The sequence below is a fragment of the Macaca fascicularis genome, chromosome 10 (genome assembly GCF_037993035.2).
Source record: "Macaca fascicularis isolate 582-1 chromosome 10, T2T-MFA8v1.1".
NCBI lineage: Eukaryota > Metazoa > Chordata > Mammalia > Primates > Cercopithecidae > Macaca > Macaca fascicularis.
Window position 1 is genome coordinate 36,973,615 of NC_088384.1, and position 25,715 is coordinate 36,999,329.

The following is a 25,715-nucleotide window of genomic DNA, read 5'->3' on the forward strand; positions in this document are numbered from 1 at the left end:
GGTACTGTTTTTGCCTAATCGGCTGGGCCCCAAGCTTAACTTTTATAACTGCGGGGGCTTAGTTGACTGCCAACCCTAGAGGGTTGTCTTCCGCCCACACTTTTGGCCACCGCTTAGCCAGAGCTGGTCTTATCTCTTAGCCTGGCTCAGTTAAGAAAAGTCTCCATTCCTCCTCTCGGGGTACCATAAGGGTCATAATGACTCCCATTCCAGGTAAGTTTAGCAGCAAAGAGCGGTGCTCTGTAAAAGAGATAGTGGCTCTCAGCTTGCTAAGCAAGTCCCTTCCCAACAAGGGCAAGGGACAGTCAGGCATGTACAAAAACTGATGAATCACTTTATGTCCTCCTACAGTACAAGTCCGAGGCAAGCAGAAAGCTTGCTTTGCTGAAACCCCCGTGGCTCTGATTATGTCAATAGTCTTTTTGGATAAGGGGGCGACTGGGGTGGTTACTACAGAATGTTCAGCACCTGTATCTACAAGAAAATCAGTGTCTTTACCCCCAACTGTCATCCTGACCATAGGCTCTTTGGGGGCACTTAAGTCTGGTCCCTCTCAATCCAACAACCCTTCTGCCAGGTTGAGCAGGGCCCCTTCCTCCTTGTCTAGGGCCTCCTGCTCTGAGTCTCCTTGTTTTCCTTTCAGCTGAGGCATTTATTCTCCCAATGTCCCATTTCTTTACAATAAGCACACTGGTTACGCTGCAGACTCTGACAGCCAGGCTGAGTTTCTTTCCCCGGGCCGCCCTTCCCTTGCCTCTTTGGGGGGACCCCTCTAATTGCTGCAGCTAACAGGTCAGCATTTCGCCAGGCCTGGCGTTCATTCTCTTTGCGATTTTCCTTACGGTTTACTGTTTCCCTGTTTACAAACACCTGGTTAGCTATTTCTAATAACTGTGATGTGTTCATCCCTGCAAACCCAGCCTGTTTCTGCAGTTTTCTTCTAATGTCTTCTGCGTTTTGACTAACTAAAGTCATGTTAATCATGCGCTGCTTTTCAAGGCTATCAGGATCAAAGGGAGTATACATATGATAGGCCTCACACAGTCTCTCGTAGAATTGTGCTGGACTTTCTTCTTTTCTCTGAATGACTTCAGAGACCTTGTTAACATTAGTGGCCTTCTGGGCTCCCCTCTTTAATCCTTCCAGGAGAGCTTCCCTGTATCAGTTCAGCCTTTGCACACTCTCTCTTTCATTTGGGTCCCACCAGGGGTCGGTTCCTGGTAACTTGGTCCTTATATACTCTTGGGGGTTTTGGTAATGAGCTGGTACATTTTCCTCTAGCCACTTGGTTGCTGCTTGGAACACTCTCTGCCTTTCATCTGTGTTAAAGAGGAACATGAGCAACTGGTGGCAATCAGCCCAAGTGGGGTTATGGGTCTGGATAATAGTTTATAGCAAATCAATTAGAGCTTGTGGCTTTTCAGTATAGGATGGGGTATTGTTTTTCCAGTTGAGAAGGTCGGCAGAGGTGAAGAGCTGGTACACAAAAACATGCCTCTCCACCATGTGACCATCCTCATCTATCCCAGTATACCACTGCTCTCTCAGGGGCATTTGTACCCCAGTTTTGGGTTGAAAATGAGCTGCCAAGGGAGGGGTTTCTCCTGAGGCTTCACCTCCTCTCTTATCTACTCTGGGTGGCCTACGGATATGTTTGTCTTGCGGAGGTGCAAGCACTGTGGGCTCAAGAGTGGGGAGCCTCTCTCCCTGGTAAGGGGAGGGCACCACTGGGATCACTGGTGCCATCTCCTGCAATGGATCTTCTGATGTTGGGTCGAACAGAACTTCAGGAGTTGATTTCCCTTGGCGAGTGGAGCAGGATCCTTCCTTGGCTATCTGTCCCTTTGCTACTAGCACTGCTTCTGCCTTCCCTCTTAGCCACTGTGGGGGATCTAGCACCAGCTATAACCAAGTGTCTATGTATGGGAACTGGTCTGAGTGTCCTGACTTACCAGTTACCTTGTGCCATACCTTAGAAACAAGGAACCTGTCCAGGCTTCCTTCTGATGGCCAATCCACTTCTAATGTTGGCCAATCTAATTCACACAAAGTTCTAAGTTTTCCTGGTGTCATAGTAACCCCATAGTCTCCATTAAATCCCTTCTTAAAATTTTTCAACATAGTTCCTAGCAGAGTGGGCTCACTTTGTGTCTGACCCATGTTTCCTATGAGACAAAACACCACATTCACACCACATGCACACTACAAAACAAAGAACAGGTAAAAAGGGCACACACACACCTTTTCAGTTTATACCAAACCAGAATCAAAACCAAAATCAGAGTATCCAGTAATCAGAGCCAGGTCAAAACCAAAACCAAAGTATCAAACAATTCAAGTCAAGTCAAAAACAAAAACCAAAGTGCCAGTACAGGCATGCCATGGGTGATCAGGCCATGCTTCCACTCAAATGGAGTGGGCAAGTTCCAAAGACCAGCCTTACCAAGTTTCAGATATCCGGACTTAAAGTGCCCATTCTTTCCTGGTGTTCAGCCACTGTGTTGATCCTCTGCGGGGCCCTGCTGTGCACTGCTCTGATGAGGCGTTCCACTGGGGCAATTGCCTACCCGGGAGCGCTCTCAGGATCCACATCACTCAAGCTGGCCAACGTCCCCCACAGGGATGCTCTAAAGGGCAGGCATAAGCTGCCTAAGGGGCTGCCTCGACCATCTGCTAATCACCTCCGTTCCCGGTCAGGGAACCAAGAAATGTAGCAGGATCAGCCACAGACAAAACTCCTTGGACACCGAATTAAAAAAGGAAGAGGTTTTTTATTCAGCCAGGAGCGTCAGCAGACTCGCATCTTAAGAGCCAAGCTCCCTGAAGAAGAAATACGTGGCCTTTTTAAAGGCTTACAACTTTAAGGGATCCATGTAAAAGGGTCATGATAACTCAAGCAAGCATGGAAAACGTGACAGGGGGGCTATATGCATCAGCTAACAGAACAAAAAGTTTTACAGTGCTTTCGCATAAAATGTCTGGAATTTACAGAAAACACTAGTAGTTTTGGTCAGGGGTTAATATTATCATTATTATTTTAACCACCAGGGCCGGGTGGTGGTACCAAGGTCATCTAGCTATTTATCTTACTTCTGTTTCTTTCCAACTTTTTGCTTTCTCCCCCTTCTCCTGTCTTATAAACTAGGGAAAAGGGGAGATGGAGAAAAGCTGGGAAAGACAACAGGAGAAGTGGTGGTCTCATTCTATAGGATTGTAGTCTGGTAGCCCTGTAACCAATGAACTGGAAACTGTTAAGAGACCATAACTCCAAGCATGCCTGGCTAAGGACACATCTCCCTATCCTTTCCTCCAGTGCTACACACTGCCCCAAAGCCCGGTGCATGCTGGGATTACAGTCCGCAGGCCGGGGAACAATCGCTGGAAACCGTTAAGAGACCATAACCTCAAGCATGCCTGGCTAAGGACGCACCTCCCTATCCTTCCCTCCAGTGCTACACACCGCCCTGAAGCCCGGTGTATGCTGGGATTACAGTCCGCAGGCCGGGGGCCAATCGCTGGAAACCCGTTAAGAGACCATAACTCCAAGCATGCCTGGCTAAGGACGCACCTCCCTATTCTTCCCTCCAGTGTTACATACCGCCCCAAAGCCCGGTGCATGCTGGGATCACAGTCCGCAGGCCGGGAGGCCAATCGCTGGAAACCGTTAAGAGACCATAACTCCAAGCATGCCTGGCTAAGGACACACCTCCCTATCCTTCCCTCCAGCCGTTACACACCGCCCCATCCCGATGCATGCTGGGATTGTAGTTCGGTAGCCTTGCGACCAATGTGCTGGAAACTGTTTAAGGACTATGACTCCCAGGATGCCTTGCAAGGGACCCACCCTCTTGTCCCTTCCTCTAGGGCTTGGCACCGCCTCTAAGCCCGGCGCACGCAGGGATTATAGTCCGACTGTCGCGACCAGAAGGCTGGATGTGGATCTGAGACTACAGTTCCAACACTCCGGGGAAAATCTCGTCTTCTCCTCCCCCCTCCATGTTTCCAGTGCAATTCCTCCCTGCTGAGAGGAGCCTATTTCTTCCCAAACTTCTCCTGCCTGCCCTGAGGAGATAGCTTGGCCAGGGCAGGTGGTCTCACTTGTAATTGTGACACAGTCTCCCCAGGTGCCAGTTGCATGACTAATTGTGCCTGAAGTTTGATTTCTCTGACAAGAGAGATCCCGGGAGCCTCTCACAGTCTGCCCAGTGTTGCCATAACGCTTGCTCTCGGGGAGCTGGGCGCGCCCAGCGCTTTGCAGGGCCCCTTCCTCAGCCCCGCCCCTTCTCGTCACCCGTCTCTTGCCACGCCCCTTTGAACATGCACGATGCAGCCTTTCGGTGGTGGGGACCCTGGGCCTCTCGGGATCCCTTGCGGGAAGCTGCCTTCAGTCTGAAACCATCAGTTCACTGCCACAAATGAAAATACCTGGTCCCTAGTAGTCTGGTACTTGCTTTTTCAAAGCCACCTTTTCTTCTCTTCTCACTCCTTGAACCCCCGGGGTAGCTGTATGGCTCATACCTGGGTCAAACCTCTCAGAGGGATGCTCCTGCCACTGTAATAGAGAAAACGTCACAGGGGAAAGACCTGACCCTTCTTTCTACAGCTAGGAAACCCAGGACTTTGATATTCTAGTGTGGACCTCTTGGCCATACTTAATACAAGCCAACATAACCAAGCCCCTTGGTCCTTCTCAAAACATTTATGAAATTTATGTAGTGAGGTAGTATACAATGTCTGCATTTCTGCCCTGAATAAAGCTCCCTTGGGAACTCTTAATTTTCCTTTTAAAATACCTTTTTAGAAGCACTTTTTATAATTTTCCGTGAAACTTAACAGTGAGAATTCTCAATTTGTGTTTCCCTTTAGTTTTTCAGATTAATTCTAAGTAGCACTCCACTGCTACATGTTTCTTATTCTAAGTTAGGCACAGCCTCTGCTATGTGCAAGGAAGATGCACAAGGGTAGAATATCTGTGAGACGTCTTTCTGAAGCATCAATATTACTACACGATTTGGAAAAAACAAATTTAAAGAGTTACCAAAGTAAGAAATGAAAAATTTCGAAGGCTGGAAAGTCATCTGCCTTTGATAACAGTCATCTTTGCAACAAAACAAAACAAAACAAAACAAAACAAAAAAAACACTCTGAGAATAACCTATCTTCCATTCTATTTACTATTTATTTCCATAATATCCATAAATAGTAGCAGTTAGAAATCACAGCAAGTCAAGCAAAAGCCCTGCCCTGCCAGTTTCATAAACCACAATATGGCCTTGCTGTGGTTTTATTTGTATTTTGTTTTGTATTTATTGACCTTTTGGATATAAATATTTAGGTATTTGGACAGTTTTTGGAAGTATTCCGCTATCAGTTGTTGTTTCCTTTTGTTCCCTATTTAATTTTTTTGTCTCCTCAGATTCAGTCATTCCACAGGTCTCAAAAGCTCTGTGCATTTCCTTTAAACTTTTTGTACTGTTTTTTTTTTTTCTTTCCTTTTTCCCAAACTGGATAATTTCTATTATTGTGTCTTCTGTTTTAAATCTGTGGATAAACTCAAAAGTTTTTTTTTTCATTTCCTTATCTTTCTATTAGGTGTTTCTTTTGTTGTTGTTATACATAACTTCTATTTCTCTGCTAAAGTTCCACATCTGTTTATGATGAGAATATTTTATTTTTCCCCATGAACATATTTTAAAAACTGCCTTCAAATTCTTGCGTGTTGATTGCAACATCTTGGGATTTCTTCCTCCTGCTTTTGATATTGTATGTGGATTACATTTTCACGTTTCTTTACATGTCTTATGAATTTTAAAATTGCGTACTAGAAACTATAAATGACAATTATACAATAGAAACTCTGGATTTTGTTGTTTTACCTTTAAGAGTTTTGTTTTATAAACAGGGTTCATTGCGCTAGTGTCAAGCCAATACTTATCTCCTCTGCAGTGGGCATAGCTGAAATCCCCATTCAGTTTTTATACACACATATTATGTATGTACTATGCACAGATTTTTTTCTATGATAATATATTTTATTCAAGTTCCATCATTTAACAATGTGACAGTTCAACAAGCTACTCCACCATTAGTGAAAGTCAGAACCTCAGTTTTATTCGATTGTTGTATTTTATATAAATGAAATTATATAGTATGTATACATGTACATCTATTTTCTTTCTTTCCTTTTCTTTTTTCTCTCTTTTCCTTCCTTCCTTCTTTCTTTCTTTCTTTCTTTCTTTCTTTCCTTCCTTCCTTCCTTCCTTCCTTCCTTCCTTCCTTCCTTCTTTCTTTCTTTCTTTCTTTCTTTCTTTCTTTCTTTCTTTCTTTCTTTCTTTCTGTCTTTCTTTCTCCTTCCTTCCTTCCTTCCTTCCTTCCTTCCTTCCTTCCTTCCTTCCTTCCTTCCTTCCTTCTTTATTTTCCCCAGGTTGGTGTGCAGTGGCATGATCTCACTGCAACCTCTGCCTACCAGGCTTAAAACATCCTTCCACTTCAGCCTTTTGAGTAGCCAGGATTGTAGCCATGCACCACCATGCCCGGCTAATTGTTTTGTATTTTTGGCAGAGACAGGGTTTCACCATGTTGCCCGAGTTGGCACACGTACTTTATTTTATGCAACATCACATTTGTGATATTCAGCCACCTGTTGCAAATAATTGCAGTCTGCTCATTTTAAAAAGTATTTTTTTAAATTTTAGTAAAATATAAAAATACATAAAATTAACCATTTTAGTAATTTTTTGTGTGCAGTTTAAAGAAATGAAATACATTCACATCTTTTGCAACCATTGTCCATGTTCATAGGGAACATTTTTTCAGTCTTTCAAAACTGAAACTCTGTACCCAGTAAACAACCCCCCCTCCTATTACCCTTTCTTTAGTCCCTGGGAACTACTCTTCTACTTTGTGTTTCTATGAACTTAACTACTCTAAATACCTCATATGAGTGGAAACATACAGTATAGCAAAAGGAACATGAGGAAGAATAATATATACTATATAACATATGCTTATCCATTTGAATAAAAATGCTAGCAGAGATCAGTTCATGGTGATTATTGAGAAAGATAGGTAAAAGTGAAAGGGGGATTGGGTGCATAAAATTTGTGATGTGGTGCCTCAAGTAACAGAGCAGTGAGGTTTCTGCCCCACTCACAGGTCTGGTCAGTAGTGGGGCTGACAGCCTATTCAAGCTGCCTGACTTCCAGAGCCCATGCTTAGTACCAATTTCAATGAGTCCTGAAAGCAATTCCAAGAACAGGCACTTAATGGCTCTGATATTCTAATAAGGGCTCCAGTCACGTGGAATTAAGATAAACCCAATTAATTCACTTAACTTTGATTACCTTTGCAGAGACTATATGTTCAAATATAATCAGGTTCTGAGGCACTAGGTGTTAGGACATGAACATATAATTTTTAGGAAGGGAATGCAATTAGCTCACAACATTTACTAATCCTTTGTAGATTATAGTCTCCCAGGAAAGTGATTACTCAGCAAAAGAATAGGAAAATGTGAAGTTTTAGTAGATAAAGCCAGAATATATTCCAAAAGGGCTGTGAAAGGTATGGCCCTTTTGGAGTCCTTATTAGAATAGGCAGTAAGGACAGAAAAGCACAAGAGAAGACCTTGTGAACACAGAGATGGCAGATGATCATCTACAAGCCAAGGATGGAGACCTCAGAGAAACCACCCAGCCAGTAGCTTGAGGTTGTATTTCTGGCTTCTAGAATTGTGAGAAACTCAATTTTTGCTGTTAAAGCACTTCAGCCTGTGGTACTGTACTATGAAAGCCATAGCAAACTGTTACAGCCTATTAGGACATGCATAAGATGTGGTACAACAGTAGTTTCTGAATTTATCTGCTTTTATGGATCTAGACCCCCTTGGATGTTAACATTCTTTTAATTTTTTGTCAATCTATGTGGCAAAAAAAACTATGTTTCTATTTCAATTTTTCAACAGTTATATTTGAGTTACCTTTCAGTTGGTTTATATCTATTTGGGTTTTCTGTTCCCTGAGCTACCTGCTCAATTCCTTGGCCCTGTGAGGGGTTTCCCTCACCTTGGAGTCCCCGAGCATTGACACCTTTGCCGGGTGTGGAATTGCTGTAGTTGTTTCTCCAGACTCCTTTTAAGGTTTTACAAGACCTAATTAAGTTGCTTTAAGTCAAAAGCATGGTCTTAGGGTATCTTGTCCTGTGTCCTGTCTTTAAAATAGGAAGAAAGTGAGTCTTCCCCATGCCCTTCCCTCTATGTCAGGGACAGACATAGAGCCTCAGGTAGCTTAAAGGGAATTTCATGTCACCCTCACTGTGGAAGATTCTCATTCTTACCTGTGTGGTTTTGAGCAGCCATTTGACATCACAAAGCCTTGTTTTCTCATTTCTAGACTGAGGTTTTTTTTTGAGAATTCTCTGAGATAATGCTGTTCATAAAGATTATTAATACAGGTAGGTGCTGTTGTCTTACAACTGATATAATATCGTGAAGACCTTGAATGTATTCATGGTTTAATTATTATCTAGCTCCACATTAAATTTGACGTCAGGGGCCTAAAACCTTTTTCACCATAAACACCCATGTCCTCCACATGCCTAAGTCTCTGAACGATGGGGTTCTCCCAATCTGAGCTCCACATTCCAATCCTCTGGTGTTTCATGTTCTTGTCATGAAGGTTTTGTCTCCTCCCCAGGAGGAAATGAGTCTATCCTGAACCTAGAGGTATGAATGATGCCAACCCTCCAAGACAGGCACAAGGGAGAAGCTGATGAAGTCCCTGACAGCAGCCATCTAGATTCAAACTCTCTCTTTCTTTACCATTTTTCTGAACTCTTGCCAGGACTTCCCACCACTCTATAGTCCATGGACCAGCTGTCTAGTAGGTGAGCATATGTCTTCTCCAAGGCACGGTGGTGACTCTGCCAGATACTAAGTGTGTCTTAGGATACCAGTGTATCTCTATCAGCCTCAATGTGCATCTCTGTAGAGAATTATACAATGAACCTCTGTTCTGTACAGGAGATGCACGTTGGTAGAAGAAAACACACCCACAATACCTTTAAAGGTAAAGGGTAAACCTTTATCTCACATAAATGGCAGAGAAACCATAATAAACAAATTGCAATGGGAAAGGGAGAAGGGAAGCAATATATACATATTTACACTCACCAGACTATGGAGGATTCATCACCAGACAAGTAAGCCACAGCCTGGGCTCCAGAGTCAGCCTCCATCCATGCATAGACAAGGAGAGGTCTTGGCATGAGGCCCAGTCATGAGGGCCCTTCACAATTGGACTCAAGAAACACGAAACCGTAAACATGTTTTTGTGATTGTCTGTTGTTTTTCAATAGCTAACATATAGGAATAGATGAAATAGAGATTTATCGTAAACAGTGCTGGACGAATGCTTCAAGGAGATCATGCAACCTGTTCTGGGATTTGGTGACCATTGCTTGTGTCCATGTTCAGTTGAATTCAAATTTAATACTTAACTTTCCGCCACAACCTTATATGGTTTTTGTGAGAAATAAATGGCATAAAACATGAAAAGTGGATCCCTAATGTTTGGCTTGGTGGAAAGGCTGCAGGAGTATGTTCTGGTTGTTCATATTTATTTTTTTCTCTTCTTTCACCACAGAAGCTTTTTCATGTCACAATGATTCATGTCCCTCTATGGATGGAAAAGCATATAGAAAACAAACCTGTTCTTACATTTGTAAAGGGCACTCGAGCTTCCTGGTAGCTGGACTTTGTCTTTCACACAGAGAGATTCTGTGCCCCTGCATGCTGAGAAAGGGGCCCCAAGTACACTCAGACAGAGCTAAAAAGGTTGTAGTTAGGGTTTATTTATTTATTATACACATATAACATACATATATAGCACTTTTCCAGACACTTGGCATAATTCAGTGAAGAAAGCAGATGACAGTTCCTGAGCCACAATTTACTTCAGGGAGTCAGACGCTCATAGTAGACATCATAAGCAAATCATGTTCACAGAATGTAAGATCTGATGTTCTCATGCTCTCCTCTAGGAATGGATGGACCTCTCAGCTTCTGATCAGAACGACAGACCCAGTACCAAGCATAACATTTAAATAGATGCAGAAAACTTTCATTTCTTAAAAAAAGTAATATCCCTTTATGATAAAAATGCTCAACAAATTAGGTATAAAATAAATTCACTTCAATGCATTAAAGGCCATGTATTACAAATGAATAGCTGGGCAGGCAGGTCTGCCATAAGACAGGGGCATCCACTTCCCTAGCTACTTATCCAGGGGCACAGAGAATGAGCAGATCCAGGGTTCTGCTTCACCTGGGGTCCTCTCCAAGTCGGTTTCAAGAAGACAGGAATGGGGTTCTGCCATCCACCTCTGTGGACAGCTGGAAGCAAATTGAGCTATGCTCCACCTCAGCCTAATGTAGACAATGGCTACAGGAAAGCCTGTTTTCTTCCTCATAAATAGAATTGCTTGAAGTGGGTGACCTCGATGGTTTCACAAACTCATAAGTGTCTGCCAGTCTTGGTTCTTCATTGGTTAACTAAGACTCTTTGTTCTGAGATTCTGCAAAAATGTTTCTGCTCCCTGGAGACCCTTCAAATCAGAGAGAGGCATGGCCACTTCAGAGGCATTTTGGGTAAATAAAGATGGGATAGAGCAAAATGAGCCAGAGCACTGGACTCTGAGTCTGAAGTCACAAGAAAATGCCAGTTCTTGTTGGGTTTTTGAGCTCCTCATTTGAAAGTGGTATTAAATAATTTCCCTGGATAATGGGAGAGTGCTTCATGAGTAAATAGCACACACCAAAAGGTGGAGGCAAGAGAGGGCACTGGAGGATTCCAAGGTCACTCATTGTACTTTCAGCCTTCAGATTCTGCTCCTTTGTCGCTTGGAACCCTAGAAAGCCAGTGTCTTGAGGACACAAAAACAATGGTACCTGATTTGTTCCATGATGTTCCTGCATGGGATTGCAGCGTTACTGACGGCCTTGAGGTGATTACAGCCTGTTGTGTTTCTGGTGCCTATTGAGCTTTGCTGGAGCAGCTGGAGCAAGTAAGAGTCACACACCTCGTGTTATTATCAATGATTTCCACAATGTCCACTTAGCCAGTCTTTTTTCCCTTACACTCTCCCTTTGCCAGCTACCACGGTGGGCCCAACATGTGGTACAGAAAATGATTACTTCATGCCTGCATGCCCCTCCAAGGGAAGAACTGTGTGAAGACAGCTGAACAAAAGTCCTAAAGCAAGTATACATAAAAGAAAAGAGAGAGATCCTGAGCAAGATGGCCAAATAGGAACAGCTTCGGCCTCCAACTTGCAGTGCAAGCAATACAGAAGACGGGTGATTTCTGTATTTTCAACTGAGGTACTGAGTTCATCTCACTGGGGAGTGCCAGACAATTGGTTCTGGTCAGCTGGTGCAGCCCGATGAGTGAGAGCTGAAGCAGGGTGAGGAATCACCTCACCTGGGAAGCGCAAGGGGGAAAGGAATCCCTTTTCCTAGCTAAGGGAGACTGAGACACACAACACCTGGAAAATCAGGTAACTCCCACCCTAATACTGTGCTTTACCAAGGGTCTTAGCAAATGGCACATCAGCAGATTATATACCACACGTGGTCTGGAGGGTCAATGCCCACAGAGCCTCTCTCATTGCTAACACAACAGTCTGAGATCTAACTGCAAGGTGGCAGCAAGGCTGGGAGAGGGGCGTCCACAATTGCTGAGGCTTAAGTAGGTAATCAAAGCCGCCAGGAAGTTCAAACTGGTTGGAGCTCACCGCAGCTCAAGGTGACCTGCCTGCCTCTGTAGACTCCATCACTGGGGACAGGGCATAGCTAAACAAAAAGCAGCAGAAACCTCTGCAGATGTAAATGACCCTGTCTGACAGCTTTGAAGAGAGCAGTGGGTCTCCCAGCACAGAGGTTGAGATCCGAGAACAGACAGACTACATGCTCAAGTGGGTCCCTGACCCTTGAGTAACTTAACTGGGAGACATCCCCCACTAGGTGTAGACTGACACCTCACACCTCACACGGCTGGGTACACCTCTGAGATGATGTTTCCAGAGCAAGAATCAGACAGCAACACTTGCTGTTCAGCAATATTCTATCTTCTGCAGCCTCCGCTGCTGATACCCAGGCAAACAGGGTCTGATGTGGACCTCAAGCAAACTCCAACAGACCTCCAGCTGAGGGTCCTGACTGTTAGAAGGAAAACTAACAAACAGAAAGGACACCCACACCAAAACCCCATCAGTACGTCACCACCACTAAAGACCAAAGGCAGATAAAACCACAAAGATGGGGAAAAAGCAGGGCAGAAAAGCTGGAAATTCAAAGAATCAGAGTGCATCTCCCCCTCCAAGGGAACATAGCAAATCACCAGCAATGGATCAAAGTTGGACGGAGAATGACTTTGACGAGATGAGAGAAGAAGGCATCAGTCAACCAAATTTCTCAGAGCTAAAGGAGGAACTATGTACCCAGCGCAAAGAAACTAAAAATCTTTAAAAAAGAATGGAAGAATGGATAACTAGAAAAATCAATGCAGACAAGGCCATAAACGAACTGATAGGGATGAAAACCATGACTCAAGAATGACATGACAAATGCACAAGTTTCAGTAACTGACTCGATCAACTGGAAGAAAGAGTATCAATGATTGAAGATCAAATAAATGAAATGAAGTGAGAAGAGAAGTCGAAGAAAAAAGAGGAAAAAGAAATGAACAAAGCCTCCAAGAAATATGGGATTATGTGAAAAGACCAAATCTACGTCTGATTGGTGTGCCTGAAAGTGAGGGGGAAAATGGGACCAAGTTGGAAAACACTCTTCAGGATATCATCCAGGAGAACTTCCCCAACCTGGTAAGGCAGGCCAACATTCAAATTCAGGAAATACATAGAATGCCACAAAGATACTCCTCGAGAAGAGCAACTCCAAGACACATAATTGCCAGATTCACCAAAGTTGAAATGAAGGAAAAAATGTTAAGGGCAGCCAGAGAGAAAGGTCGGGTTACCCACAAAGAGAAGCCCATCAGATTAACAGCAGATCTCTTGGCAGAAACTCTACAAGCCAGAAGAGAGTGGGGACCAATATTCAACATTCTTAAAGAAAAGAATTTTCAACCCAGAATTTCATATACAGCCACACTAAGTTTCATAAGTGAAAGAGAAATAAAATCCTTTACAGACAAGCAAACGCTGAGAGACTTTGTCACCACCAGGCCTGCCCTACAAGAGATACTGAAGGAAGCACTAAACATGGAAAGGAAAAACAGGTACCAACCATTGTAAAAATATGCCAAAATATAAAGACCATCGATGCTAGGAAGAAACTGCATCAACTAACGAGCAAAATAACTAGCTAATATCACAATGACAGGATCAAGTTGATGCATAACAATATTACCCTTAAACGTAAATGGACTAAATGGTCCAATTAAAAGACACTGGCAAATTGGATAAAGAGTCAAGACCCATCAGTATGCTGAATTCAGGAGACCTATCTCACATGCAGAGACACACATAGGCTCAAAATAAAGGGATGGAGGAAGACCTACCAAGCAAATGGAAAACAAAAAAAAAGCAGGGGTTGCAATCCTAGTCTCTGATAAAACAGACTTTAAACCATCAAAGATCAAAAGAGACAGAGAAGGCCATTACATAATGGTAAAGGGATCAATTCAACAGGAAGAGCTAACTATCTTAAATATATATGCATCCAATACAGGAGCACCCAGATTCATAAAGCAAGTCCTTAGAGACTTACAAAGAGACTTAGACTCCCATGCAATAATAATCAGAGACCTCAACACCCCACTGTCAACATTAGACAGATCAATGAGACAGAAAGTTAACAAGGATATCCAGGAATTGAACTCAACTCTGCACCAAGTGGACCTAATAGACATCTATAGAGCTCTCCACCCCAAATCAACAGAATATACATTCTTCTCTGCACCACATCACACTTATTCCAAAATTGACCATATAGTTGGAAGTAAAGCACTGCTCAGCAAACGTAAAACAACAGAAATTATAACAAACTGTCTCTCAGATCACAGTACAATCAAACTAGAACTCAGGATTAAGAAACTCAATCAAAACCTCTCCACTACATGGAAACTGAACAACCTGCTCCTGAATGACTACTGGGTACATAACGAAATGAAGGCAGAAATAAAGATGTTCTTTGAAACCAATGAGAACAAAGACACAACATACCAGAATCTCTAGGACACATTCAAAGCAGTGTGTAGAGGGAACTTTATAGCACTAAATGCCCACAGGAGAACACAGGAAAGATCTAAAATTGACACCCTAACATAACAATTAAAAGAACTAGAGAAGCAAGAGCAAACACATTCAAAAGCTAGCAGAAGGCAAGAAATAACTAAAATCAGAGCAGAACCGAAGGAGATAGAGACACAAAAAACCCTCCAGAAAATCAATGAATCCAGGAGCTGGTTTGTGAAAAGATCAACAAAATTGATAGACTACTAGCAAGACTAATAAAGAAGAAAAGAGAGAAAAATCAAACAGAAGCAATAATAAGTGATAAAGGGGATATCACCACTGACCCCACAGAAATACAAACTACCATCAGAGAATACTATAAACAGCTCTACACAAATAAACTAGAAAAGCTAGAAAAAATGGACAATTTCCTGGACACTTACCCGCTCCCAAGACTAAACCAGGAAGAAGTTGAATCCCTGAATAGACCAATAGCAGGCTCTGAAATTGAGGCAATAATTAAAAGACTACCAACCAAAAAAAAAGTCCAGGACCAGAAAGATTCCCAGCTGAATTCTACCAGAGGTACAAGGAGTAGCTGGTACCATTCCTTTTGAAACTATTCCAATCAATAGAAAAAGAGGGAATCCTCCCTAACTCATTTTATGAGACCAGCATCATCCTGATACAAAAGCCTGGCAGAGACACAACATGAAGAGAATTTTAGACCAATATCCCTGATGAACATCAATACAAAAATCCTCAATAAAATACTGGCAAACCGAATCCAACAGCACATCAAAAAGCTTATCCATCATGATCAAGTGGGCTTCATCCCTGGGAAGCAAGGCTGGTTCAACATATGCAAATCAATAAACGTAATCCAACATATAAACAGAATCAAAGACAAAAATCACATGATTATCTGAATAGATGCAGAAAAGGCCTTTGACAAAATTCAACAGCCCTTCATGCTAAAAACTCTCAATAAATTCGCTATTGATGGAACGTATCTCAAAATAATAAGAGTTATTTATGACAAACCCACAGCCAATATCATACTGAATGGGCAAAAACTGGAAGCATTCCCTTTGAAAACTGACACAAGACAGGGATGCCCTTTCTCACCACTCCTATTCAACTTAGTGTTGGAAGTTCTGGCTAAGGCAATCAGGCAAGAGAAAGAAATAAAGAGTATTCAATTAGCCAAAAAGGAAGTGAAATTGCCCCTGTTTGCAGATGACATGATTGTATATTTAGAAAACTACATCATCTCAGCCCAAAATCTCCTTAAGCTGATAAGCAACTTCAGCAAAGTCTCAGGATACAAAATAAATGTGCAAAAGCCACAAGCATTCTTATACACCAGTAACAGACAAACAGAGAGCCAAATCATGAATGAACTCCCATTCACAATAGCTTCACAGAGAATAAAACACCTAGGAATCCAACTTACAACAGATGTGAAGGACCTCTTCAAGGAGAATTACAAACCACTGCTCAGTGAAACAAAAGAGGACACAAACAAATGGAAGAACGTACCATGCTCATGGATAGGAAGAATCAATATCGTGAAAATGGCCATACTGCTCAAGGTAATTTATAGATTCAATGCCATCCCCATCAAGTTACCAATGACTTTCTTCACAGAATTTGAAACAACTGCTTTAAAGTTCATGTGGAACCAAAAAAGAGCCCGCATTGCCAAGACAATCTTAAGTCAAAAGAACAAAGCTGGAGGCATCACGCTACCTGACTTCAAACTATACTACAAAGGCTACAGTAACCAAAGCAACGTGGTACTGGTACCAAAACAGGGATATTGACCAATGGAACAGAACAGAACCCTCAGAAATAATACCATACATTTACAGCCATCTGGTCTTTGACAAACCTGAGAGAAACAAGAAATGGGGAAAGGATTCCCTATTTAATAAATTGTGCTGGGAAAATTGGCTAGCCATGACTGGAAAGCTGAAACTGGATCCTTTCCTTACTCCTTATACAAAAATTAATTCAAGATGGATTAGAGACTTAAATGTTAGACCTAATACCATAAAAACCCTAGAAGAAAACCTAGGTAATACCATTCAGGACATAGGCATGGGCAAGAACTTCAAGTCTAAAACACCAAAAGCATTGACAACAAAAGCCAAAATTGACAAATGGAATCTAACTAAACTAAAGAGCTTCTGTACAGCAAAAGAAACTACCATCAGAGTGAACAGGCAACCTACAGAATGGGAGAAAATTTTTGCAATCTACTCATCTGACAAACGGCTAATATCTAGAACCTACAAAGAACTCAAACAAATTTACAAGAAAAAACAACCTCATCAAAAAGAGGGCAAAGGATATGAACAGACACTTCTCAAAAGAAGACATTCATACAGCCAACAGACACATGGAAAAATGCTCATCATCACTGGCCATCAGAGAAATACAAATCAAAACCACAATGAGATACCATCTCACACCAGTTAGAATGGCAATCATTAAAAAGTCAGGAAACAACAGGTGCTGGAGAGGATGTGGAAAAATAGGAACACTTTTACACTGTTGGTGGGATTGTAAACTAGTTCAACAATTGTGGAAAACAGCATGGTGATTCCTCAAGGATCTAGAACTAGATATACCATATGACCCAGCCATCCCATTACTCGGTATATACCCAAAGGATTATAAATCATGCTGCTATAAAGACACATGCACACGTATGTTCACTGTGGCACTATTCACAATAGCAAAGACTTGGAATCAACCCAAATGTCCATTAGTGACAGACTGGATTAAGAAAATGTGGCACATATACACCATGGAATACTATGCAGCCATAAAAAAGGATGAGTTCGTGTCCTTTGTAGGGACATGGATGCAGCTGGAAACCATCATTCTCAGCAAACTCTCGCAAGAACAGAAAACCAAATACCGCATATTCTCACTCATAGGTGGGAATTGAACAATGAGATCATTTGGACATGGGAAGGGAAACATCACACACCGGGGCCTATCATGGGGAGCAGGAAGGGGGTTGGGATGACATTGGGAGTTATACCTGATGTAAATGATGAGTTGATGGGTGCTGATGAGTTGATGCACACCAACATGGCACATGTATACATATGTAAAAAAAAAAAAAAAAAAGAGCAAGGACTCTTATATAAAGTAAAATGTTGAGAGGAAGAGCTGCAAAATCATTACATGGGGCGATCCAAAGTCCTCACCGAGGTGACATTTAATCTATGATTAGAATGACAATAGGGAGGCATCCCTGCATGAGAATGTGCCAGGGAGAAGCCACCCTTGGAGAAGAGTCTCACAGGTGTGAGTTTGACAGAGATTTGAAAGGGATCAATTTGGCTACAGGCAGCCTGAGGAAGAGATAAGCAGAGGGATGAAGAATTCTGGGGCCTGGGAGATGAGGCTAGATATCTGCTCCTTTCTGACAACATTGCCCTAAAACTTAGCACCTTTCAACAATATATACTATCTCACAATTTGAGTGGACCAGAATCTGGACACAGTTAAGTTGGCTAACTCTGTTTTTAGGTCACTTGTGATATTGGGGCTGTGGTCTCAACTGAAGCTGGACTGGGAAAGCATCAGTCTTTAAGCTCACTCATGTGAAAATTGGCAGAGTTAAATGTAGACTGAGAGCGTGATTTCCTTCTGTCTACTGGCCTGAGCACTCCCTCAGTTCTTTGTTTATGTGTGTCTGTACATAGAGCATCTCATAACATTGACGCTTGCTTCCTCCATTTGAGGAATACAATAGAGAGACAGAATTAGACAAACAGATTCACACAAAAAGACAGAAAGAGAAATTGAAAGACTGAGGAAGCAAACAGGAAAAACCCAGTAGGAGAAAAATGGCAGCTTTAAAAAAAAATCTTGAAAGTCACTATAATTCTCCTCTTGTATTTGTATTAAAATTGTAATCCCCAGTGTAATGCTATAAGGAAATAGGACGTAGTTAACTCCTGAAGTTACGGCCATCATGATCGAGATTACTGGCTTTATTAAAGAAACCCCAGAGGGATGTCTGTCTCCTTCTGCCAATTGAGAATGTAACTTGACGTGTACAGTCTGAAATTCAGAAGAGTCATCACCAGATCTCAATCATGCTGACACTCTGATCTCAAATTTCCAACCTCTAGAAGTGTGAGAAATTAAGTCCTGCTGGCTATAAGATGTCTAGTTCATGGTTCTTTGGTATAGCAGCCTGAACTAATACAAAAGTCATACACTACTCTGTATTCCATTCGACAGAAGCTGAATTTGTGCCCCCAAACCATTAAAAGAAAAAGACTAAAACTTGTATTTTTAGAATGAAAGATAAGAAACAACTTGTTGAAACACTTAAATTTCTTCTTCTTATAAGATTTTTTAAAATTGGCTGAAATTGGTTGGAACTAATATGGCCAACTGAAGTCCATGGAGAATGAATTTGCTGATGTTACAGCCCAAATTTCCATTGCATGTTTCATACTAACTCTCCCTGAATATTTATGTGACCTGTGAGGAAGCAAGAAGAGATGATTGTGCATGTCTCATGACTTTCCATATTACTACTTTCCTTCCAGCAATCCCCTACTAATCCAGAACCCACTTCTTAAGCATTTTCTAATAAATACCTTAAAGCCTGTTTAAGAAAACCGATTGAGCTGGACTCCTATCCCCTGTTCGCCAACCTACAACAAGATGCCATTTTTCTCAAAACCCAAGTTTCATACTACTGGCATCAGGCAGTAGGTTATTTTGCTCAATAAAAACTGAATCACTAACCACCTAGTGCTGAGAGACTTTGTGAGGGCTTTCCCCAACAGAGGCGAGATAAGGCACATGGATATAATTCTATATATAATAAGAAGGCACTAGAAAGTTTAATGCCTGTATTAGTCCATTCTTTTACTGCAGTGATGTAATACCTGAGACTTGGTAATTTATAAAAAAAAAAAAAAAAGAAAAAGGTACAATTGACTCACAGTTCCACATGATTGGGCGGGAGGGGGTGGTGGCCTCAGAAAACTTCCAATTATGTTGACCAATAAGTGAAATGAGTGAGAGTAGGGGATGTACCACATGCTTATGAAACCATCAGATCTCATGAGAACTCACTCACTGTAACAAGAACAGCATGAGGAAAATCCAATTACCTCCCCTCAGGTTTCTCCTTTAACACTTGGAGGTTAAAATACAAAATGAGGTTTGGGTGGGGACACACAGCTAAACCACATCAATGCCGAGGACGATATCTACATTTAATTTCAATCTCTTATGGGAGCAGAATGAAACTCAGGCCCAGTGGGGAAGTGACTTTCCCAAGATCACACTGCTAGACCCCAGGCCTACTTGAGTTGTGGCCCATGCTACCTTGCTACCTCCCACCGATTCTCCTAATGCTTCCATCTCTAAGTGTGTGTGTTATTTACAGGTGACATAAAAACCATGATTTTTATGTTTTATCTTACATACACCTGAAACATTCCTTAGGAAGTAGATGTTAACATCATCCCCACTGTGCAGCTTGTGAGACTATGGAGCCCCTGAGAGGCACAATGACACACCTGGGATCACAGAATTAATAAATTAAACATAAGGACTTTAACTCAGCTTTGTATCCCCAAACCTGTGGCTCTGGTTGCATTCCATTTCCTCAGGGACTGGTGCAGGAGGTGCTGTATTTGCACAATTGTGCACAGGTAATAAGATGAAATGGGAGAGAAAGGTGAGGAGTCAGCAATTCAGAAAAGCCTTTGAGAACGTCTTATTGAAGGAAGGTAGGTCTTATTGAAAGAGAAATAAAACCTTCAAGAAGTGACCTTATTTCTTTGGTGAAAGACCCTAACAGTACTAAGGACTCTGGTAATCAAAAACTCACATTCTAAAGACAGTCCCCTATACAGCTCAGTTGGCCATAATCTCTCAAGAGAGAAAGATGTTCTGCTGTATACCAACTTTCTGAGGCTCTTGCTTCAGCAGGGTTTGAGTGAAAGCCTTTTCTAAAGATGCAGAAGTTGGATCAGTTCTCAATTTTTCAACCTCAATGCTTCAAGCCACTGGCAAAGGCCACCAAATCTAAAACCAAGGAGCCCAGGGCTGTCCCATCTAAGCAAGTCTTCATTTGTAAATCCATCTGGGTAGCTTCATACCCCCTCACCATCACCATATGTGTGTGTAAGTGTCAGGAGCAGGAAATGAAGAGGCCCTCATCTGGGAACAGGAAGGAACATGTTGTTAGGTGCTGGAAATTTGGTGAATCTTATATGATCATATCTCAGGTCATGACTGGTGAGACGAAAAGGTGAGTGTCGGTATCCAAATTTGTATACTCAGATGTTAGTCCCAAGACTTCAAGCTGTCATCTAGATTCCTCTGTGGCTGAAAGTCTATGTCTGATCTGGAGAGCAGATTTTCTAATGTGAGTATTGTTCTGTGCAGGAAACATGCGAGGAGAGAAGAAAAGGAATACACACAATACCTTCAAGGGTAATCAGCCTTTAACCCAAGTATATGGCAATACAGATATAATAAGCAAATCATATAATAAGCAAATGTTATAATAAACAAATTGCAATGGGAAGGGGAGAAGGGAAAAAATATATATATTTACACTCACCAGACTATGGAGAAATCATCGTCAGACTGGTAAGCAACAGTCTGGGCTCCAGAGTCAGTCACCTGTCCGTGCACAGATAAGGAGAGGTCTCATGAAGCTTTGATACAGTCTAGAACCCTAGCTCTTTTTGTAATGAGTTGTTTGGCATGAGGCCCAGTCATGAGGGAGCTTTGTGACAGGGCCCAAGGAACACAAAAAGTTCAACTTGTTTTTGTGATTGTAATAGATTGAAATAAAGATTTCTCCCAAGCAATGCCGGATAATTCCCTCAACGGGTTCAAACAACCTGTTCTGGGACTTGGTGACCATTGTTTGTTTCCATGTTCAATTGAGTTCAAATTTAATATTTAATTTTTCCTCCACATTCAGCCTCAATTTGATACTCAATTGTAGAAAAATACCCTTACAGATACTCGGGGAAGGCACAGTTGGTATAGATTACGTATACAGGGTTAGCACAGGAGAATTAAAAGCTCAGTTAATAAAACCACACCCACCATGGCTTTGCAAGGAGAGTAATATTGTGAGAATTGTCAGGGATATACACATAACATTCAGTATGCAATAAGGTGTAAACCCCTACTTGGGCTGCGATTAGCATATCTAACACCGTTGAATTTAGCAACACAACAGTATGCAGCTGAACAAATTCATCTGACAACAATGTAAGTTTGGTGCTACTATTATTAAGAGCTCTTTCCACACGCAAGCTTAACATTTTAATTTGTTGCTGAAGCAGGACTGTAGGGTACCACCACCAGGGAGTCCAGCGGATTTGTAAGCAGCGATGTTTGAAAGCATGTAGATTACTGGGGAGGACAGTATTTTCCCTGATGGTGAACGGAATTAAAGGCCACCCTCAAGTGCATCTCCCCATCCAATATGAGAGCAGGTATTGCCACCCATAGGATCCACATACCCAGAGGGCCCCTCCAGGGGACAGCAATGGTTTTACTATAATTATGGTGTATTAAGCTGCTATTAAAATAGGAAAGAGGTTGTGTTTTATTGCAGACAATGTTGTTGATTTGGAGTATGTGTTGACAATTGCCTGGCAGGAGAAATCCCAGAATAACTTTAAAGAGGCCACTTAAGGCCTTCAGAAAAAAGTGGGGCTATATGGAATCTGCCCACCAGCACAGCAGTTCCCAGTATGTACCATTGTAGGCATATTGGGCAGAATACCAAGGCTTTTGATGCAAGGCAAGGGCGGAGTTCACCTTTTGTCTGACTTGGGCAAAGATAGATTGCTTGGTTTGGTCAAAGGAAGTCCAGGTTGGATTGCAAGTGTTTTTGTTATGGCCCCATTGGTGGTGACATAGCCATTCAAAAATGTTGGCAGGGACAATTTTCTAAGGTAGCCCATTCCCGGTGGCCTCTGGCAACTTGACACATAACCAATATTAACTGCTGTTGGCTTCTTTTACAGCAGTGGCTACCCAGTTGATAAATTTATTCTTGGCCTCCGACACAAAGACACATATGCTGACCATTACTAGATTGGTTATTCCTTGCAATACTGCCTTTCGTTGCAACCTTGAACGTGTTGTAATCCATTCATCCTCATTTAAGTTTGCAGTTATAGTGGAAATTTTGGCCTGTTGATCTGCCTGCTGATTAAATAGTCTGTCACAAGAAAGCAAAGATACATGAGCATCAACCCAGAAAACAGTGATAATGACAGTGTGCACCAGGATTCAGATATCTTCCCAGTATTATTTACCCCTAACCTCTTTATTCCCAATTAACCATTTGTTTCATTGCCATTGGGGCATCCAGGTAGTAAGACAATTTGCTACTGACCAAAGTTGGTATACAAGTGATAAATTCCTCTGGAGTCCTCCTGAATAGCTCGGAGGATGGTTACTAGTTCAGCCAACGGTGTGTTCCCATCCCTCCCTTTATCAGTGAGCTTATGTTTTTTAACAAGATTATAAGCCACCGCCTTTCAGCATTGGGTCCCACCAATATATCTGGCAGATCCATCAGTAAACCAAGCATGTTTCTGATCCTCTGAGCTTAGGTCTTTGAAGAATTTGCCCCATTTAGTGGGGGAGGTTTCCTTCCCTATTTGCAGGACTTACTTGGTAATTTCCTGAGCTGGAAAATTTTAGACATCCTCATGTAAAAGTGATACTCCCTTTGGTTTTGGCTTAGCCTGGTCTTGTATGTACCATTTCCATTTTACGATGCTACTTTCTTGGGCATGACGTATCCATCATGCCCATTTCCATCAGAAATATACCAAAGAACAAACAGTAACATAGACATTGAGCACAAACTTCCAAACACTCTTAAGAAGCAGGTCATTTCTTCATAACAGAGTTGAAAAGCATGAGATGATAAAGTCCACTCAGTTCATGACCACAAAGAAATTCACCAACAACAAGATGATCTATGTGGTTCTTTCCTCTGAAGACGCTCTTGGTGAGTAGTTTGTGCTGTGAAGGTACAAGAATCACTTCTGGCACCTGAACAAGAAAATCACAATGTATGCACTCGAAAGCATCATGACTTCAACCAAAGAGAGGACCCAAGACACCATCAGAGAATAAACAAGTCCCTTGATGATGTTTTTCATGAGAGCAGTGAATAGTATTGGCATTTAGTAGATTGGTCTGTGTTATGTTGTAATAAGCTATAGTTTAGCTTATACTGACAAACTGAAGGACCAAAAAATAAAAAAAAATGTGTCATATGATTTCTGAGTTTGTGTTTAAGTCTCAGCAACACTAAGGTGCTGGGGTGATGGAGCAGCCTGGAGCACACTCAGGAAACAGATTGGGCAGAGGGAGATGGTCCCCATTTACCTGATCATGTTTCTTAAAAGCCTTATATTTGAAGTAATTCTGCAAATTCATTGATTCAAAAATGCCTGGAGACAAAAACTCCATTACAACAAGGAGTATCACTATATGGATGAAGGCCAAGGTACAGATGATCAAGTCATGAGGCTTAGGCCTTTGACCCAGAGTGTGAAAATGGGGAAGAACAGAAAAAAGCTGTTGGCTAAGATTACAATGCCAGCTGAAGAGAAAACAACATTTTTAATAACAGCATATGTAAAAAGTATATTTATATTAATAGCATGGAGAAACATATTTTGTATATCTGAAAAATAATAATAGATCTCAGCCAGGCACCATGGTTCATGCCTGTAATTCCAGCTCTTTGGGAGTCCAAGGTGGGTAGATCATGAGGTCAGGAGTTGAAAAACAGCCCGGGCAATATGATGAAACCTCATTTCTACTAAAAGAAAAAATACAAAAATTAGCTGGGTGTGGTGGTGGGCGTTGGTAATCCCAGGTACAAGGCTGTGGCAGGAGAATTGCTTGACCTCAGGAGGTGGAGGTGGCAGTGAGCCGAGATCTCATCACTGCACTACAGCCTGGGTGACAGAGCAAGACTCCATCTCGGAGGGGGAGGGGGGAAAGAATAATAAATCTCACATTATCAGTGAGATTCTAAAGTTGTCAAAATAGTTCTTTTTATTTTTATTTTGCCTACTTGTTATCAATAAAATCTATCGCATTAATTTTTGATAATTCAGCCTTTATATTACTTTCTACAAAAAAGTGCAAGACCAGCATATTTAAAATTATGCCTCCATAGGGGGCAGACTGTCTATATTCCTCATGCACCTGGGCCCCCTGTTTTAGAAACCACATTCTCATTGCCCTACATTCTCTCACTTTATATTCAGTCCCAAAATAGTGACAATCATTTAGAATTAATATTATTTGTTCAGTTAATGAATACAAGTGTATGTTAATGTGGAAGGATCACTCAAGTAAACAATTTTTATAAAAATCCATTTGAAAACTTACATCCCAACACTTGGATATATTTTATTCTTTATGTATCTTCCACATTTTTGAACCCTTGAGATTATATTGAACCCATTGTGATATTTTATAATCTATCTATATTTCACTAGGAGATTAGTAATATTGACCTTACCTGAAACCTTTTATTCTGTTTGTCATGAATTGTAAGATGTTCTCAGTATCTGGAAATTTGAACATCAATGTCTTTTTGAGGAATGGACATATACTACAAACTAGTTGAAAACAAGGACATGTATTTGAAGCATACATAATAAGTACTTACATATGTACAAAAACAATAATTTACAACATACACTTGGCATAGTAGATGAAATTACAGAAGAATTGGTAAAGTAAATTAAAATGGAGATGAGACCTGAAAAATCCTGAGTAGACAAAACCAGTTAGACCTCATAAGTGACCTCAACCTTATGTAACAAAGTTATTTGCTAACATAAGCAAAACTTGAGTTATTTCTTGCAGAGGCCTATAATAAAGAAAAGCAGAACTTAATCTCAATGAATCAGAAGTTGTCAACCAACTTATACAAGTGGGAATTTTCTAACGAGGTAATAAACAGGAAATGTTGTAACAGCAACCAATCAAATTTTTTTTCTGCTTTTGCATATACCCAATAAACACTTTCCTCTGACACTTTGCCATCCAAACAATAAACCTCTTTCTGTCTTGTGTTTTCTAAATTATGAATTGCTTCTTAAATAAACTCAAACTTCTTTGTGCCTTAGTTTGCTTTTTAAGAGGATAAAATAAAATAAACTACTTAGGAATGAATCTAACAAAACTGTGTATAGCACATAATAAATACCATAAAAAGTACCTGAAATATACAATTGTAGACATAAACAAATAAAAACACTACCAAGTGCAGAAGAAAGCATTTTAGTCTTCTCAGGATGTTATGACAAAATACCTTAGACTCGATAATGTAAAAACAGAAACATATTGCTCACAGTTCTATCGACTAGAAAGTTAAAAATGAAGGCATCACAAATTCA